Below are 20,463 nucleotides of genomic sequence, written 5' to 3' on the forward strand. Positions count from 1 at the left end.
TGTACGGAAGACATGACCAACAGCTGCAGTTCTCCAACTACCCGCATTACAGCGTTGCCTGTTAGTTGATAGTGAATCTTTGTCGCGCGTGACGCGTTGATGTTTTGTCTGTTTATTTCAACAAAAGTAACTATTTTTCATTATTTTAGTTATTAATGCAACTTAATACTGCTCTCATATTCAGAAAAAAAAACAGGACACCTTGAACGACTAGAGATAAGATGTTCGTATTGACAGGACATGTACATTAGTACGTTCAGCGGAAATAGTTAGCATTTTAGTCAGTTGGGTTCATTCGGTTCAGCATGTGTCCTGTTGCCTAGAAGGCACACGTCCCGCCGTGGGTCCTGATAACTTGTACCGTGCGTGATGGCATCGACTGGTATAAGGCACGAATGGCGTCCTGTGGTCCATGTTGCAACCACCCGGTTGCAAAGTTCATCTGTCGTGGTTGGCATTGGGTCACAGCGCTGGACCCGTTGTTTCACCTATTTTATCTTACCATTTTATAATATGCGTGTATTTATTCTCTGTTCAGAGAATGTGTAACAATTGCGTTGGCAAGCACTTTTGTGACGTTACCGAGTTCTGACAAGAGCACAAGTAACGAATTCCTGACGATGAAGTGTACTCTCTAAATAAACGTACGGCAGTTATCAAAAAAGTTACAGAAACTGATGATATGCGACAACTTTTCTTGCGTTGGACGAAGTTGCACGGTTTTCGTCTGAAGTATGGCCTGCACCACCGAATTATTTGCAGAAATCACTCTTCCTCAAATGGAGCACATTTGCAATTGTACACACGGCAACACTTGATTTTCGGCTTACACCCTTCACAGTATCAGAAAACACATTTCCATCAGAGGCCACCTGATAATTCTGCGCTGTCGGTGCTACTGCACAGCAGCGTCATCGGGCACTGGACTTGGCGGCCGAGTCACATCCAGCCACACTCCAGTACGCTGAGTAAAGCCGCCGGCACACGGCCCGCACATTTCGAGTGTCGACGTCGAGCTGCCGGGTTCGTGACGTCATAACGTGGAAAAAACACGTCGGAAGACTTTCCGAACTTGTAGAACAATACCAAGTATGTCAGATATTCCGAACAAACGTTTGAACGTATACCGGGGAGTTGGAAGAATGCTTAATACGTCACATACGCGCCATCTCTTTTTAGTACAGAGTCTGGAGACGCCATATTAGGTTTCAGTTGAAGCCCGTATTTCGTGGGTTTTATAGTATACATGTTAGATCGTCAAAAACGGATGTCGGTTAGAGGGCCTTGCTCATAATTCCCCTAACGTTCTCAACTGGAGAAAGATCTGGGCTGGCTGATGTAGGGTTTGGCAAGCACGAAGACGAGCCATACCGACTCTCACTGTGTGCAGGCGGCCATTGTGTTGTTGAAATGTAAGCCGGGGACAGCTTGCCGTGCAAGGCAACAAAACGGAACGCAGAATATTGTCGACGTACCGCTGCGTTGATAGGAGGCGCGAATGACGACCAAAGGTGCGACGCTAAGAAATGACACGGCGCCCCAGACCGTTACCACCGACTGTCAGCCCTCATGGCGGGCGACACTCACGTTGGTATCCCGTGCTGCCTGGACCGTCACCAGACACGTCTTCCCTGGTCATCGGGGACCAGTTGGAAGCGGGACATCACTGAAGACCGTTCTGATAGGTGAGATTGCAGCCCGAACGTGACCGACACCACTGCAAATGGCATTGTTGGTGTACGGAGAACGTGAACAGTGGCAGGCGCAGGGTGCGCTGCCAGCTCAGCCCCCTCTCTGTGAGCCCCACAGTGACGGTCCTTGCGGTCACTGAAGCACGAGTTTCACGAGTTGCGGATCGGCGATAATGATGAACCCAGGGCTCTGAGTGTCCCTCTGGCGACTGTTATGTCCTCGCAGCCTGTCGCCTCTCTAGGTCCGCCGCTTCCTTCCTGGCGCCACGGTTCACCCACTCCTTCCAACCTCGTCGAATAGTGACTCGCCTACTGGCTTCTTTGAACCAACCATACGTGTTCTCTCAAATGCTGCATATACTGCTCATACGCCTGTCTGCGAGGTATAGTTACTGTCCAACTAAGTATGTCGAAAAATTCTCAAAGACTTTATGCCATAGGACTTAAAAATTGAGAATTATTAAATAATTTTTCTCTTAGATGGACGATTGTTGTACATTTATATCGCGCTATTTGTAAAGGAATTTTTGTAATCTGATGTCCTTATAACATATTCTGGGATACGGAAGTTTTCATGTACGTACGCTACCGACAAAACAACGTGACTAGCGTATGGGCAAGAGAGGAGATGTGCGTTTTAATGGAGCTGACGCAGGAATTTTAGGCCCGTCCATTTCGTAAATACACCGCGCGATTTGCGAGGCAGATACAGCCGACAAATGTCGGTGGAGTGTTCTGCGATTGTGTCGCGTATACCACGTTCGGACAAGTGTAACGTTGGCGCAAGCCGCATCACTTCTGAACGTTCAGCACCATGTCGAACTGGGCACGCTCTACGTTCACGTTCGAACGCACGGTCCGTGTGACGGCGGCCTCACAGAGACCGAGAAGCAAACAATTGCAGCGCCACCGCTCTCAGAATCGCGTTACTCGCGGAACTGCGCCGCCGCCGCGTATCGATCGCAGCGCCAGCGGGCGGCCGCCGCCGCCAGCAGCAGGCCGGCCTGCCGCCCCTCGGCTCCGCTCCGCTCGGCATCTTCGGCTTCGCTGCGGAGGCGCCGGCCGCCGCTAAGTGGCCGTGGCGTGGCCGCCGCCCCGACTCCGCCACACATTACACGCTCGCCGGTGGCGTGTGTGGTACAGTGCTATTTCTCGGCAAACCTGGCGGGCACAGCAGCGTGTCATCCTCTTGAGGAAACCACTATCACACGTCGCAAAAACACGTTTTCCTTTTATTGCCTACTAGCTGAGTACCTGGTGACGCCAGTCGTCTATTAAACCGTCTGCTCCTTACCTCTTTCTCTGTCCGTCTCGCCCCCTCCCCCACTCTCCTTTCCACATCCATTCGCTCATCTTGCTTTCTATTCGCACCCTTCTCTCCGTCCGTCTCCCCCTGCCCTCTCACACCATCTTCTCCTGTTCTCTCTCCCTGCCCACCTCCTCCACCCCACTCTGTCCATCTCCCCCTCTTTGTCCATCTGCTCCTCCACATTTCTCTCCATCAGCTCTGGCCCATCTCTCTCTCTCCTTCCCCCCCCCCCCCCCCATCTAAGTTTATCTCCTCCCTTTATCCCCTCCTCCCCTCTCTCTATCCGTCTCCTCCTACCCCTATCTGTGTCCGACTCTTCTTCTCTCTCTGTTTCTGTTCATCACCTCCTCTCCCTTCTCTCCTCATCACCACGTTATCATCACTACCCCAATTGGAAGGTGGTAGTTCTCGTCACCATAGTATTTCTTTCCAGATAGTAACATGTGGTGTCAAGTTTGTTTGAAATCAGTCCACATCGGTTAGACTGTCGGCGAGAGAACACCTCGAGTTCCTGCTGGTAATAAGGTGAGTACACCATTCACTTTGTTACATATTTTTACGAGCTTCAAACAGGAGCGACTTCAGTAATGGATAGTAACTGTGATTGCTGTGTACAGATTCGAGCTGAGTTGGTGACAGTTCCCGGCAGTTTTGGCATCCGCCATACAGGTTGAGGCTGCTGCCAAAGGGCGTCACTGTGGGGGGGGGGGGGGGGGTAGGACGCAGGGGTGCGAGGGATGTTGAGCACGTCCTACGTATCCCCCGATCGGTCCATTGCTGTGGCCGCCCCTGGCACTGCCTGCACTGAGGTTGACCCCTCACCTGTGGTCAAGTGGGAGATCATTCCAGAGTCTGGCAGGCACTGAAAGACTTTCCGAGGGTCCAATCGTAGGCCCTCTCCGGTTCGTTTCACGAACAGGTTTTGGGCGTTATCTGTGGCTGACGAAGCCTCTAAGCCAGATGCAGTCGTCCACCGTCTTCCAGATGAAGCGTGGTCTAGGCATTCACAGAGGGTGGGTTTGGTGGTAGCTGGGCGCTTAATGGAACCCTTTAGGAACGTGGCTGCCTGTGAGGGAAAGGAATCCGTGTGCATTCCGTGTGCATACCCAGAGGAGTCATTCCGGACATGCGAAGAGTTCTTCTGGTCGCCATGGAGAGTACAGGGTGCAACCAAATGCAGGTGCTGGCTCATGTCGGTACCAATGAGGTGTGTTGCTTTCCGACTGTGGTACTTTGGTGCAGAGCCGAGTGGAGTGTCTGAATCAGAGGCTCAGGCCGTTCTGTGACCGTGTAGGCTGCAGATTCCTTGACTTGCGCCATCGGGTGGTGGCTTTCAGGATTTCACTTAGTAGGTCAGGAGTCCACTATACACAGGAAACGGCTACACGGGTAGCGGGGCATGTGTGGAAGGGATTGGGCGGTTTTTTAGAGGGTCTCAGGAACCCACAGAAAGGGCGTCCGTCTAAAAGGGGGCAGGTAAAGCACAGTAGGGTAGTTGTAGCAACAATTGGTACTGTAGTTGTAAAATGACGTAACTGTGTTAGGGAAGAACCACAGCTCCAAGCCTTAATAGAAAGCACTGAAGCTCAAATAGGTATAAGTACGGAAAGCTGGCTAAAGCCGAAAATACGTTCAGCCGAAATTTTCTCAAACGATCTAACAATATTCTTAAATGATAGATTAAATACAGTTTGGTGATGGATCATTTATTGCTGTCATTAGTTGTTTACCTTGTAGTGAAACTGAAACAGATAGTTCCTGCGAAACAGTATGCGTAGAGGTTATACTTGACAATCGGAGTAAACTATTAATTGTATCGTTTTACCAACCCCCCCCCCCCCCACCCGACTCATAAATAGTTGCTGTATAGTTGAAAGAAAACTTGAGTCTCATTTCAAATATGTACCACACTTTAACAGTTATAGTCCGTGGTGACATTAATCTACCCTCCATATGCTGGAAAAATTATACATTTCAAGACGGCGGCAGGTATAAAACGTCATCCGAAATTGTACTGAATGCTTTCTTAGAAAATTATTTTGAACAAGTAGTTCATGAGCCCACTTGAAGCGTGAATGGTTGCGCAAGTATACTTGACCTCTTAGCAACAATTAAACCTGGACAAATGGGGAGTTTCATGACGGATACAGGGATTAGTGACCCCAAGGCAGTTGCTGCTAGGCTGAATACCGTAACACACACAACCATCAAAAAGAAACGCAAAGTATATCTATTTTAAGAAGCTGATAAAAATACTCTTAACGCCTTTTTAAGAGACAGTCTTCACTCCTTCCGATCTGATCAAGTAAACGTTGAAAAGATGTGGAATGATTTCAAACAGATACTGTCGACGGCAACTGAGAGATATATACCACGTAAATAAATAATTGATGGTATTGATCCCGCATGGTACACAAAACGGGTCAGATCGCTGTCGCACAAGTAACGAAAAAAGCATGCCAAATTTAAAAGAAAGCAAAATCCCCAAGATTGGGAAAGTTTTGCAGAGATTCGAAATATAGCGAGTGCTTCAATGCGAGATTCTTTTAATAATTTCCACAACGAAACTCTGTCTCGGAAACTGGCAGAAAACCCAAAGAAATTCTGGTCATTCATAAAGCACACCCATGGCAAGAAGCAATCAATACCTTCACTGCGCGATAACAACGGTGTCATTAAACAGAGTTATTAAACGCGGTTTTCCGAAATTCCTTCGCCAAAGAAGACGAAGTAAATATTCCTGAATTTCAATCAAGAACAACTGCCAAGATGAGAAACAAAGATGTAGATATCCTCGGTGTAGCAAGGCAGCTTAAATCGCTTAATAAAGGCATACCAGTTAGCTTCCCTTCAGTTTATGCTGATATAATAGTTCCACATTTAGCAATTATATACAGCCTCTCGCTCATAGATAGATCCGTACCTAAATACTGGAAAATTGCTCAAGTCACACCAATACCCAAAAAGGGAAGTAGGAGTAATCCGCTGAATTACAAGCCCATATCACTAACGCCGATTTGCAGTGGGGTTTGGAACATATACTGTCTTCGAACATTATGAATTACCTCGAAGAAAACGATTTATTAACACATAGTCAGGACGGATTCAGAAAATGTATTTCTTGTGGAACACAAGACAATCTTTATACTCATGAAATAATCGGTGCTATCGGCAGGGGATGTCATATTTTTATATTTCCAGAAGGCTTATCGACACCTTTCTTCACAAACTTCTTCTAACCAAACTGCGTGCCTATGGAATATCGCCTCAGTTGTGCAACTGGATTCGTGATTTCCTGTCAGAAATGCCACAGTTCGTAGTAAAAGGCGGAAAGTCATCGAGTAAAACAGAAGTAATATCCGTCGCTCCCCAAGGAAGTGTTATAGGCCCCTATTGTTCCTGATCTATATTAACGACATAGGAGATAATCTGAGTAGCCCTCTTAGAGTCTTTGTAGATGATTCTGTCATTGCCCGTCTTGTAAAGTCATCAGATGATCAAAACGACTTGGAAAATGATTTAGGTAAGATATCTATATGGTGCGAAAAGTGGCAATTGACCCTGAATGAAGGAAAGTGCGAAGTTATTCAGATGAGTACTAAAAGAAATCAGCTAAATTTCGATTACTCGATAAGTCACACAAATCTGACGGCTGTAAATTTAACTAAATACTTAGGGATTACAATTACAAATAACTTAAAAATGGTTCAAATGGCTCTGAGCACTATGCGACTTAACTTCTGAGGTCATCAGTCGCCTAGAACTTAGAACTAATTAAACCTAACTAACCTAAGGACATCACACACATCCATGCCCGAGGCAGGATTCGAACCTGCGACCGTAGCGGTCGCTCGGCTCCAGGCTGTAGAGCCTACAAATAACTTAAGTTGGTACTATCACAGAGATAATGTTGTGGGTAGAGCAAACCAAAGACTGCGATTCGTTGGCAGAACACTTAGAATGCGCAACAGATCTACTAAAGAGTCTGCTGACACCACACTTGCCCGTGCCATCTTGGAGTATTGCTGTGCGATGTGGGATCCACATCAGATGGGACTGGAAGATGACATGGAAAATGTTCAAAGAAGGGCAGTTCGTTTTGTATTATCGTGAAATAGGGGAGAGGTGCCACAGGTATGATACGTGGATTGGAGTGGCAATCATTAAAAGAAAGGCGTTTATCATCGAGAGGGGATCTTCTCAAGAAATTTCAATCACCAGTTTTATCCTCCGATTGCGAAACCCTTCTGTTGGCACCTACCTACATAGGGAGAAATGATCATCACGATAAAATAAGAGAAATCAGGGCTGTCACAAAAAAATTTAAGTGCTCGTTTTTCTCTTGCGCCGTTCGAGAGTGGAACGGTAGAGAGGCAGCTTGAAGGTGATTGACTGAACCCTCTGCTAGGCATTTTATTGTGAACTGCAGAGTAATCACGTAGATTTAGATGCAGGAGTTTAGGAGCAGCTTTTTACCCGTGGCTCTGCCAGGTTCGCATATGCCACACATATTTAGCTATATTCAACATATTTCACGTATGTTTATACACATATTTCACTTGTATCTCTACCGACTTTCACCCTGCAGTTTCGTTTTCATGCAGCTGATTGTTTACGACATCATGTCTCCTGGACTAAATGTTGTATAATGATATATTTTTGCAGGTTCATCCTGTGGTATGTGTCAATACCTTCTCAAAAACGTTTTACGATTAGATTTACTAGTAAAGAACAAATAAATAGAAACGTCTTGCGTGGTGTGACAGTTTTTCCTTATGATGTTATATCTCCTGAACTATGCGTCGTACAGTGATACGTACATTAGGTGGTATGTGTGAATACTGTCTGAAAATTCTGTTGCGAGTAAAGTTAGTAGTAAAACAGCGATAAATTAAAACTTCAGACATGATGCGGCAGTACAGCTTGTTTCAGATCCTGAAGTGGTCTATTTCTCGCAGGTCGTGATCTACGCTGTTCTTCCCGGCCCCTCTGAGTGGGAGCAAGTTCTTCTTACCCCACAGTAGTTGTTTCCGGACATGTCAGGTCTCGTTGGATCAGTCGAGTGGTTTAGCAGTAGGTGTGGAACATACGCACATCCACAAATTCAGTTTTATAATATTCATGGACTATGGAGTTTAATAGTTGTTGAAATGAAAATCAGTTGCGTGAAAACAGTTTATAGTTTTGAAACTTAATATTGCGTTTATCTTCGAAATCTAGAGTTTGATTTTATTGAAGTACGCGAAATTAATCTCGGAAGTGGGTACAATGGTACAGCTACATACATTAAATTAAGATAAAATCACCACTTCGTCATGTATGGTGATATAACGACTAATTACAAAATCATTTTAATAAAGCTTTTCAATTTTGTATCATAAAGGTAGATCTCTGTATACTTGTGGATTACGAAAAGTGAGTGGGAAATTTCATAAGGAGTTACGTGTTGCAATGTCACACTGACAAATGACGAAATCACACATTGCAGCATTGTGTAAATATCTGTAAATAGTAAACGTAATACTTTATTTTTTTATTTAATTGGTACTCGTATTATTTACTTATTAATAAAAATACACTCCTGCAAATGGAAAAAAGAACACATTGACACCGGTGTGTCAGACCCACCATACTTGCTCCGGACACTGCGAGAGGGCTGTACAAGCAATGATCACACGCACGGCACAGCGAACACACCAGGAACTGCGGTGTTGGCCGTCGAATGGCGCTAGCTGCGCAGCATTTGTGCACCGCCGCCGTCAGTGTCAGCCAGTTTGCCGTGGCATACGGAGCTCCATCGCAGTCTTTAACACTGGTAGCATGCCGCGACAGCGTGGACGTGAACCGTATGTGCAGTTGACGGACTTTGAGCGAGGGCGTATAGTGGGCATGCGGGAGGCCGGGTGGACGTACCGCCGAATTGCTCAACACGTGGGGCGTGAGGTCTCCACAGTACATCGATGTTGTCGCCAGTGGTCGGCGGAAGGTGCACGTGCCCGTCGACCTGGGACCGGACCGCAGCGACGCACGGATGCACGCCAAGACCGTAGGATCCTACGCAGTGCCGTAGGTGACCGCACCGCCACTTCCCAGCAAATTAGGGACACTGTTGCTCCTGGGGTATCGGCGAGGACCATTCGCAACCGTCTCCATGAAGCTGGGCTACGGTCCCGCACACCGTTAGGCCGTCTTCCGCTCACGCCCCAACATCGTGCAGCCCGCCTCCAGTGGTGTCGCGACAGGCGTGAATGGAGGGACGAATGGAGACGTGTCGTCTTCAACGATGAGAGTCGCTTCTGCCTTGGTGCCAATGATGGTCGTATGCGTGTTTGGCGCCGTGCAGGTGAGCGCCACAATCAGGACTGCATACGACCGAGGCACACAGGGCCAACACCCGGCATCATGATGTGGGGATCGATCTCCTACACTGGCCGTACACCACTGGTGATCATCGAGGGGACACTGAATAGTGCACGGTACATCCAAACCGTCATCGAACCCATCGTGCTACCATTCCTAGACCGGCAAGGGAACTTGCTGTTCCAACAGGACAATGCACGTCCGCATGTATCCCGTGCCACCCAACGTGCTCTAGAAGGTGTAAGTCAACTACCCTGGCCAGCAAGATCTCCGGATCTGTCCCCCATTGAGCATGTTTGGGACTGGATGAAGCGTCGTCTCACGCGGTCTGCACGTCCAGCACGAACGCTGGTCCAACTGAGGCGCCAGGTGGAAATGGCATGGCAAGCCGTTCCACAGGACTACATCCAGCATCTCTACGATCGTCTCCATGGGAGAATAGCAGCCTGCATTGCTGCGAAAGGTGGATATACACTGTACTAGTGCCGACATTGTGCATGCTCTGTTGCCTGTGTCTATGTGCCTGTGGTTCTGTCAGTGTGATCATGTGATGTATCTGACCCCAGGAATGTGTCAATAAAGTTTCCCCTTCCTGGGACAATGAATTCACGGTGTTCTTATTTCAATTTCCAGGAGTGTATCATTTTTCCAACATCAAATCAAAATAAGATTTGATTCTAAACATGAAAGTAGTATCATTTTCAGGAATTTATAAACATTACTAATTATTTCACGTATTTTTTATTGTTTCTGCGAAACACCATACTATCGCTGCATTAGCCATTGTAACCCCTGAAACATTAAAATTGAAGTCCAATAAATATACATTTTATTACTTCTTGTTCATCGAACTGATGATCAAGAATTCTTTTGCTCACGTGTCTTTCACCGCTGTTTTGGTTCAAATAGCTTGGAGCACTATGGGACTTAGCTTCTGAGGTCATTAGTCCCCTAGAGCTTAGAACTAAAACCTGACTAGCCTAAGGACATCACACACATCCATGCCCGAGGCAGGATTCGAATCTGCGACCGTAGCGGACGTGCGGTTCCAGACTGTATCTTCTATAACCGCTCGGCCACCGCGGCCGGCGACGCTGTTTCGTTCAGCTGTGACATTCTCAGTGCTGCCTGGCCGAAGAGATCGTTTGCCTCCTGTTCAGTGCTCTCGAATTTTTTTGTGGAATACACGTAAATGTCAATTCTAGGTTACCACGAAAAACGATGCGTTGAAAACAGTGTTATCCACACTTCATATGTATAAGCGTTTTTCAGTTGAGTCACCGCTCTCGTCTCCTTCGTCTCCTCAGTTGGGTAGGTGAAACACTGCTGAAAGCAACTGCTGAATTCAACATACGCCGATTAACCATAATCTCCGAATAACAGAGAATGATAAGTTCACCGGAATTCCCATGATGAACACGCTTTTAAATCACCAATCAAGTATTTGCTTATCTGCCTTGTTCAAAATGGCCAGAAATTTTTATTCCCAAGGCAACGGTAAAATCTACATCTACATCTACATCTACATCTAGATGGATACTCTGCAAATCACATTTAACTGCCTGGCAGAGGGTTCATTGAACTACCTTCACAATTCTCTATTATTTCAATCTAGTACAACAAGTGGAAAGAATGAACACCTATATCTTTCCGTGCGAGCTCGTGGTGATCGTTCCTCCCTATGTAGGTCGGTGTCAACAAAATATTTTCGAATTCGAAGGAGAAAGTTGGTGATTGGGATTTCGTGAGAAGGTTCCATCGCAACGACAAACGCCTTTCTTTTAATGATGTCCAGTTCAAATCCTGTATCATTTCTGTGACTCTCTCTCCCATATTTCGCGATAATAGAAAACGTGCTGCTTGTCTTTGAACTTTTTCGATGTACTCCGTCAGTCCTATCTCATAAGGATCCCACACCGCGCACCAGTATTCGAACACAATATATGTTCCAAAGTCCTGCTGCATATCGACGTTAACGATATGGCCCTGTAATTTAGTGGACTACCTTTCTTGAATATTAGTGTGACCTGTGCATCTTTCCAGTCTTTGGGCACGGATCTTTCGTCGAGCGAATGGTTCTATATGATTCTTAAGTATGGAGCTAATGCATCAGCACACTCCGAAAGGAACCTAATTGGTATACAGTGTGGACCAGAAGACTTGCTCTTATTAAGTGATTTAAGGTGCTTCAATACTCTGAGGATATTTACTTCTACGTTACTCATGTTGGCAGCTGTTCTCAATTCGAATTCTGGAATATTTACTTCGTCTTCTTTAGTGAAGGCATTTCTGAAGGCTGTGTTTAGTAACTCTGCTTTGGCAACACTGTCTTCGATATTATCTCGATTGTTATCGCGTAGGGAAGGCATTGATTGTTTTTTGCCGCTAACATGCATCACATACGACCAGAATCTCTTTGGATTTTCTGCAAGGTTTCGAGACAAAGTTTCGTTGTGCATCTCACATTGAGGTCCGCTATAAATTTCGAGATTCTGTAAAAGATCGTCAATCTTGGGGATTTTGCGTCTGTTTAAGTTTGGCATGTGTGTTTCTTTGTTTCTGCAACAGTGTTCTAACCCGTTTTGTGTACCAAGGAGGATCCGCTGCGTCGTTTGTTAATTTATTTGGTATAAATCTCTCAATTGCTGCCGATACTATTTCTGTGAATTTAAATCACATCTGGTCTACCCTTATATTATTAATTTGGAATGACTGGAGATTGTCTCTCAGGAAGGCGTCAAGCGAATTTCTATCTGCCTTTTTGAATAGGTATATTTTGCGCTTATTTTTCGAGGATTTGGGGGTTACAATATTCAGTCTCGCTACGACTCCCCTGTGTTCACTAATCCCTGAATCGGTTTTGATGCTCGTTATTAACTCAGGATTATTTGATGCTAGGAGGTCAAGTGTGTTTTCACAACCGTTTACTATTCACGTGGGTTCAGGAACTAACTGCTCGAAATAATTTTCAGAGAATGCATTTAGCACAATTTTGGGTGATATTTTATGCGTACCTCCGGAATTAAACATGTATTTTCGCCAACATATCGAGGGTAAATTAAAGTCACCACCAACTATTATTGTATGAGTCGGGTACGTCTTTGAAAACAAACTCAAGTTTTCTTTAAACCTTTCAGCATCTGTATCATCTGAATTGGGAGGTCGGTAAAAGGATCTGATTATAATTTTCTTCCGGTTGCCAACAATGACCTCTGCCCATACTAACTCACAGGAAGTATCTACTTCAAATTCGCAACTAGCTGGACTACTTCTAAAAGCAACAAACACGCCACCGCCAAACGCCTTTAGCCTACACTTTCGGAGCGCCGTTAGGTTCTTCGCAAAAACTTCGGCTGCCCTTATAACCGGCTTCAGCCAGCTTTCAGTGCCTATAAAGATTTGAGCATCAGTGCTTTCTATTAGCACTTGGAGCTCTGGCACTTTCCCAACACAGCTACGACAATTTACATGTGTTATACCAGTGGTTCCTGTTTCTATGTTCTCCCTGTGTTCAGCCTGCACCCTTCATGACTGAAGCCCTTCTTGTGTTTTCCCGAGACCCTCTAACCTAAAAAACCGCCCAGTCCACGCCACACAGCCCCTGCTACCCTTAGCCGCCTTCTGCGTGTTGTGGACATCTGACCTGTTCAGAGGACCCCGAAACCCAACCACCCTTTGGCACAAGTCGAGGAATCTACAGCCTACACGGTCGCAGAACCGTCTGCGTCTCTGATTCAGACCCTTCACTCGGCTCTGTACCACAGGTCCGCAATCGGTCCTGTTGACTATGCTGCAAATGCTCAGCTCTGCTTTCGTCTTGCAAGCAAGACTGGCAGCCTTTACCACTTCTGTTAGCCGCTCGAAACCAGAGAGAATCTCTTCTGATCCAAAGTGACACACATCATTGGTACCGAGGTGAGCAACCACCTGCAGTTGGCTGCACCCTGTGCTCTTTATGGCATCCAGGAAGACCCTTTCCACATCTGCAATGACCCCACCCGGTACGCACACGGAGTGCACATTGGGTTTCTTTCCCTTCTTGTCAGCCAAGCCCCTAAGAGGTCCCATAACGCGCCTAACGTTGGGGCTGCAACTACCAATAATCCCACCGTCTGTGGTTGCCCGGGTCTTGTAGGCTGAGGGTTTCCTCTGAAACCGCTCTCGTAAATAAACGGTCACAACGCCCATATAGTACTAGGGACAGAAAGTTGGCTGAAACCAGACGTGAACAGTAATGAAATCCTAAACTCAGATTGGAATGTATACCGCAGACACAGGCTGGACAGTGAAGGGGGAGGCGTGTTTATAGCGATAAGAAATACAATAGTATCGAAGAAAATTGACGCAGATCCGAAATGTGAAATAATTTGGGTTAAGGTCACGGTTAAAGCAGGCTCAGACATGGTAATTGGATGTCTCTATAGGCCCCCTGGCTCAGCAGCTGCTGTGGCTGAGCACCTGAAGGATAATTTGGATAATATTTCGAGTAGATTTCCCCACCATGTTATAGTTCTGGGTGGAGATTTTAATTTGCCGGATATAGACTGGGAGACTCAAACGTTCATAACGGATGGCAGGGACAAAGAATCCAGTGAAATTTTTTTAAATGCTTTATCTGAAAACTACCTTGAGCAGTTAAACAGAGAACCGACTCGTGGCGATAATATATTAGACCTTCTGGTGACAAAAAGACCCGAACTATTTGCAACAGTTAACGCAGAACAGGGAATCAGCGATCATAAAGCGGTTACTGCATCGATGATTTCAGCTGTAAACAGAAATATTAAAAAAGGTAGGAAGATTTTTTTGTTTAACAAAAGTGACAAAAAACAGATTACAGAGTACCTGACGGCTCAACACAAAAGTTTTGTCTCAAGTACAGATAGCGTTGAGGATCAGTGGACAAAGTTCAAAACCATCGTACAATATGCGTTACATGAGTATGTGCCAAGCAAGATCGTAAGAGATGGAAAAAAACCACCGTGGTACAACAACCGAGTTAGGAAACTGCTGCGGAAGCAAAGGGAACTTCACAGCAAACATACACATAGCCAAAGCCTTGCAGACAAACAAAAATTGCGCGAAGCGAAATGTAGTGTGAGGAGGGCTATGCGAGAGGGGTTCAACGAATTCGAAAGTAAAGTTCTATGTACTGACTTGGCAGAAAATCCTAAGAAATTTTGGTCTTATGTCAACGCGGTAGGTGGATCAAAACAAAATGTCCAGACACTCTGTGACCAAAATGGTACTGAAGCAGAGGATGACAGACTGAAGGCCGAAATACTAAATGGCTTTTTCCAGAGCTGTTTCACAGAGGAAGACTGCACTGTAGTTCCTTCTCCAGATTGTAGCACAGATGACAAAATGGTAGATATCGAAATATACGACAGAGGGATAGAGAAACAATTAAAATCGCTCAAAAGAGGAAAGGCCGCTGGACCTGGTGGGATACCTGTTCGATTTTACACAGAGTACGCGAAGGAACGTGCCCCCCTTCTTGCAGCGGTTTACCGTAGGTCTCTAGAAAAGCGTAGCGTTCCAAAGCATTGGAAAAGGCACAGGTCACCCCCGTTTTCAAGAAGGGACGTCGAACACATGTGCAGAACTATAGACCTATACCTCTAACGTCGATTAGTTGTAGAATTTTGGAACACGTATTATGTTCGAGTATAATGACTTTTCTGGAGACTATAAATCTACTCTTAAGAATCAGCATGGGTTTCTAAAAAGACGGTCGTGTGAAACCCAGCTCGCGCCATTCGTCCACAAGCCTCAGAGGGCCATAGACAAGGGTTCACAGGTAGATGCCGTGTTTCTTGACCTCCGCAAGGCGTTCGATACAGTTCCCCACAGTCTTTTAATGAACAAAGGAAGAGCATATGGACTATCAGACCAATTGTGTGATTGAATTGAAGAGTCCCTAGATAACAGAACGCAGAATGTTATTCTCAATGGAGAGAAATCTTCCGAAGTAAGAGTGATTTCAAGTGTGCCGCAGGGGAGTGTCGTAGGACCGTTGCTATTCACAATATACATAAATGACCTTGTGGACGACATCGGAAGTTCACTGAGGCTTTTTGCGGATGATGCTGTGGTATATCGAGAGGTTGTAACAATGGAAAATTGTACTGAAATGCAGGAGGATCTGCAGCGAATTGACGTATGGTGCAGGGAATGGCAATTGAATCTCAATGTAGAGACGTGTAATGTGCCGCGAATACATGGAAAGAAAGATCCCTTATCATTTAGCTATAATATAGCAAGTCAGCAACTGGAAGCAGTTAATTCCATAAATTATCTGGGAGTACGCATTAGGAGTGATTTAAAATGGAATGATCATATAAACTTGATCGTCGGTAAAGCAGATGCGAGACTGAGATTCATTGGAAGAATCCTAAGGAAATGCAATCCGAAAACAAAGGAAGTAGGTTACAGTACGCTTGTTCGCCCACTGCTTGAATACTGCTCAACAGTGTGGGATCCGTACCAGATAGGGTTGATAGAAGAGATAGAGAAGATCGAAAGGAGAGCAGCGCCCTTCGTTTCAGGATCATTTAGTAATCGCGAAAGCGTTACGGAGATGATAGATAAACTCCAGTGGAAGACTCTGCAGGAGAGACGCTCAGTAGCTCGGTACGGGCTTTTGTTAAAGTTTCGAGAACATACCTTCACCGAAGAGTCAAGCAGTATATTGCTCCTTCCTACGTATATCTCGCGAAGAGACCATGAGGATAGAGAGATTAGAACCCACACAGAAGCATACCGACAATCCTTCTTTCCACGAACAATACGAGACTGGAATAGGAGGGAGAACCGATAGAGGTACTCAGGGTACCCACCGCCACACACCGTCAGGTGGCTTGCGGAGTATGGATGTAGATGTGGATGTAGAAACAGGATAGGCGACAGCATCTGTCTCAGCGACAGTGTCAGCCACAGAGAGCACCTGGAACCTGTTTGTCAGACAAACCGGGGAGGCCTTACGTGCGGCCGCCTGGGAAGTCTTTCGCCGCCTGCTTCGCCATGGGGCGACCTCCCACTCGACCACAGGTGAGGGGTCAGCCTCAGTGCGAGCAGTAACTGGGTTGGCCACCGGTGAGGACCGATCGGAGGACTCTGACGCGCTGGAGGTCCGTTGGATCCCTACGGCTGGCCCACAACAGTGGTGCCCATCCACTGCAGCCTCAAGCTGTGTAACCGAAGCCATCACAGCCTGAAGCTGAGAGCGAAGTTTGACCAACTCGGCTCGCATCCGCAAACAACCATCGCAGTCCCTGTTCATGCTAAAGACCGTGGAAGACTAAAGTATGCAGATAAAAGGACTATCGGCACGTGCTGCGCAACTCTACTGTAGACCCTGAAGAAAACGCAGGAACTAATAACACGCAGATATTCAAAAACGTAACTACCGAAGCACTCAGGGGAAACTACATAATTCGCCCCTGATTAGGAACTTGTAATATGTCACAAGTTCGGTTTACTTTCCGACGCAAACGAAAATGCGATAACAGTGGCTATTAGATATTAAATTTATACGCGGGAACTCAAGAAACTAAATTATTAAAGCACACAGATAATATAATAAAATTCGCTCCTGGTTAGGAACTCGTAAACGTCACAAAAGCGGTTACTTCCCTGTAGCTGCGTCTGTGTCGGTCGGCTACTACTTAATAATAAGGTAGCTTCTATGATGTCATGAAATTCTTCACACATAAGTAGCATTGCAATTCGTTGTCGACACTCAGTCAGTCTTAAGAAGTGCGAAGTTTCTATTCGGCATTTTAAAATAAAATGGAAGAAATGGAAGAAACTCGCTAATAGATTTTAATCTTTAGGAAGAACGCAACTCTACAGTGCATTACACTAGACTCTCAGAGTGAACTGCTGTTCGTTGACACAGGCCGAGGTTGTGTTTGTGTCTAGCTGGATATTATCTCAAATTACAAGGCACAAAAAATCCTCATAGGTAACGTATTATATGCAAAATCTTTAGACTGCAAATGACACTATTTGGCAACTCAGTTATGTGTAAGAGCGGTCAGGTAAAAACGAGACCCGTGGAAACAAGTAAGTAAACTGTTTATCGTTTCAAAAGTAACCACCATAGCTGTTAATACAGTTGCGAAGCTATGAGACAAGACGGTCGGTGCCTAACGTAAAAATGTTTGCGGCTCCTACGGAAAGATGATAGCACTCAGTGGTGCACCACTCCGCCCGAAGCAAATTGACGGTCACGAATGTCCTTCAGGCCTCCGATACATAAGGGCTCCCTAACCAAGCTCTTACAGCATCGTGGTGGGCCCACGTGTCGCCAAGGATGTTTCGGCTACGCTGCAGACGTTCGCCTGGGAAGCCTTTAGACTTCCTCCATCAAGTCCCAGTCTCTTCCCATACGATTTCCATATCTGTGAAGTCCTAAAAAGGAGATCCTGTTCCGTTGATATGCTTCGGATGAAGAGGTGAAGGCCTGGGTACAATCATGATTCCGTAGGCAACCGCAAACCTTTTTCCATGAAAGCATTTGACCTTCTTGTCTCACATTGAGATGAATGTGTTAACGGTTATTGCAATTAGTTCTGGAATAAGAAACAGTGTATTGACTTCGCTATCTGTCTCTTTTTTGTTTGACTACTCCCTATATATCATGATCAATAAAGTGCGCATGCTTTGTATCTCTAGATCATTCTAGCCAGAATAGGCTAGAATAAACTGTTAAAAGAATCGCAGATGCAGTCAGATATCGTACAGGAAGCTATTTTCTTTCATATATGTTGGTGTGGCAATAAGTAAAAAACTTTCAAGAAGTCCAGAAACTCTGAATGCGCATATCTCTAGCCAGTGCACTTAAGACGACCAGTATGAACAGCTTCTGATGAAGTTTGAATGGCTGTTGTTTTCTCAATTCACGTACGCTCCGGTGGAGTAGGTCAGTTTGCTGCTTGTAGGATGAATATTTGAATTTAGAATACGTTGCAGAATTCTGGTGCTACATTGATGTGACAAAAGTCATGGGGTAGCTTCGTATATGCCGATGTACTGTTGGTGTTAGTATCGCGTACGCAAGGCATAAAAATGGCAGTGCAGTGGCGGAGTTCTCACTTGTACTCAGGTCATTCTTGCGAAGAGGTTTCCGGCGTGACTGCGCCCGCAGTATGGGAATTAACAGACTCTTAACGCGGAGTGGTAGTTCGAGCTAGACGTGTGGGACATTCCATTTCGGAAAAAGTTGGTAATTCAGTATTCCAAGCTCCACAGTGTCAAGGGCGTACCGAGAATACCAGATTTCAGGCATTACCTCTCACTACGGACAACGCAGTGGCCGACGGCCTTCACTTAACGATCGACAATAACGGCGCTTGCGTAGAGTTGCGTAGACAAGCAACACCGCGTGAAATAATTGCAGAAATCAACGTGCGGCGTACGATGAACGTATCCGTCAGGACAGTACGGTGAAAATCAGATTTAATGGGCGACGGCTGCAAACGTCCGCCGCGAGCGCCTTTGCTAACAGCACGGCATCGTCTGCATCGCCTCTCCAGGGCTCGTGACTATGAGGGTTGGACCCTAGACTACTGGAAAACGCTGGCCTGGCCAGGTGAGTCCCGATTCCGGCTGGTAGGGTTCCGAGTGTGGCGGAGCCCCCTCGCAGCCATGGACCCAAAGCACTCTGCAAGCCGGTGGTGGATTCATAATGGGGTGGGCTTTATTTACATGCAATGGACTGTGTCCTCTGGTCCAACTGAACCGATCATTGACTGGGAATGATTATGTTCGGGTCTTTGCCGACCATTTGCAGCCTTTCATGGACTTCATGTTCCCAAACAACGACGGAATTTTTGTGGATAACAGTGCGCCATGTCACTGGGCCACAAGAGATTTGGCGTCCCAGACTGCCGGACGTGAATCCTGTCCAACATTGATGGGACGTAACGGAGACGTCAGTTTGTGCAGAAGATACTGCACACTCAACACTTTTGCAATTATGGAGAGCTATCCACCACGCCAGGAAAAACGATGTGCGATACGATATTAGGAGGTATCCCATGCCTCGTCTCATCAGTGCACTAGAGACAAGAGATGTAGGACAACAGTTGGTTGCGTCGGTTATGCTTTCTTATGTGGCCCGCGCGGAGTGCGTCAGCTGGAACGACTGGCGGAACGGGGGAAACGGTGAGCGATCTCTCTGAAAACTGTAAATTAAAATGGGTCAAATGGCTCTGAGCACTATGACACTTAACATCTGAGGTTATCAGTCCCCTAGAACTTAGAACTACTTAAACCTAACCAACCTAAGGACATCACACACATCCGTGTCCGAGGCAGGATTCGAACCTGCGACCGTAGCTGTCGCGCGGTTCCAGACTGAAGAGCCTCAACCGCTCGGCCACTTCGGCCGGCAAATGTAAATTAAACAAAAATAAAATATCTCCGTAGCTGTTTTGCTTTTAATGCGAAATTGATGGACATTCGTGTTTATTTCGTTAAGCTATCCGAGAGTAAGGCCAAGCGGATTTTTGTACGTGGTCCAGGAGACGAGACATCTAAGATTATGTACGCCCCAGTCTGCCGTCCGGACAAGCTGACGCGCTCGGCGCTCGGACGCTTCACTGTATCAGTTCATGAAACATCCTAGATTTTTTTTATTTTTGGAAATAGCAGCATTCAGCGTTAACGTCCAGCAAGCGCATCGCTGTAAAATATTAACTGCATTTAGTAGATTTAAAGAAACAGCAGAACGACGTAGAAAATCTGTTTTAAATTCATGGAAAGACGTCAGCATTCTCTTTCTTTAAAAGTTGTTCTCGTAAAGTAAAATTTGAGAAAGTTGAAAATAACACGCACAACATAGTGCAACTTTTTCCAAGTCATTTTTTGATCCTTACAATTCATAAAATCATAAAAAATATTTATTAGCACGGTACCACAACCCTTTGCGAGGAAAATAAATCTAGAACCGTTACTGTAGGGCCGTCCGCTAAGAAGATATAGCCATTTATCGAAAGCGCCTTCATTTCAAGACATCCATATACATCAAAAAAAACTTTTTTTATTTTTCGAACAAGTGCTTTTTTATTTTCGGCGAGCTGTACACTAAATACAGTA

Source organism: Schistocerca americana, chromosome 3 (genome assembly GCF_021461395.2).
Source record: "Schistocerca americana isolate TAMUIC-IGC-003095 chromosome 3, iqSchAmer2.1, whole genome shotgun sequence".
NCBI lineage: Eukaryota > Metazoa > Arthropoda > Insecta > Orthoptera > Acrididae > Schistocerca > Schistocerca americana.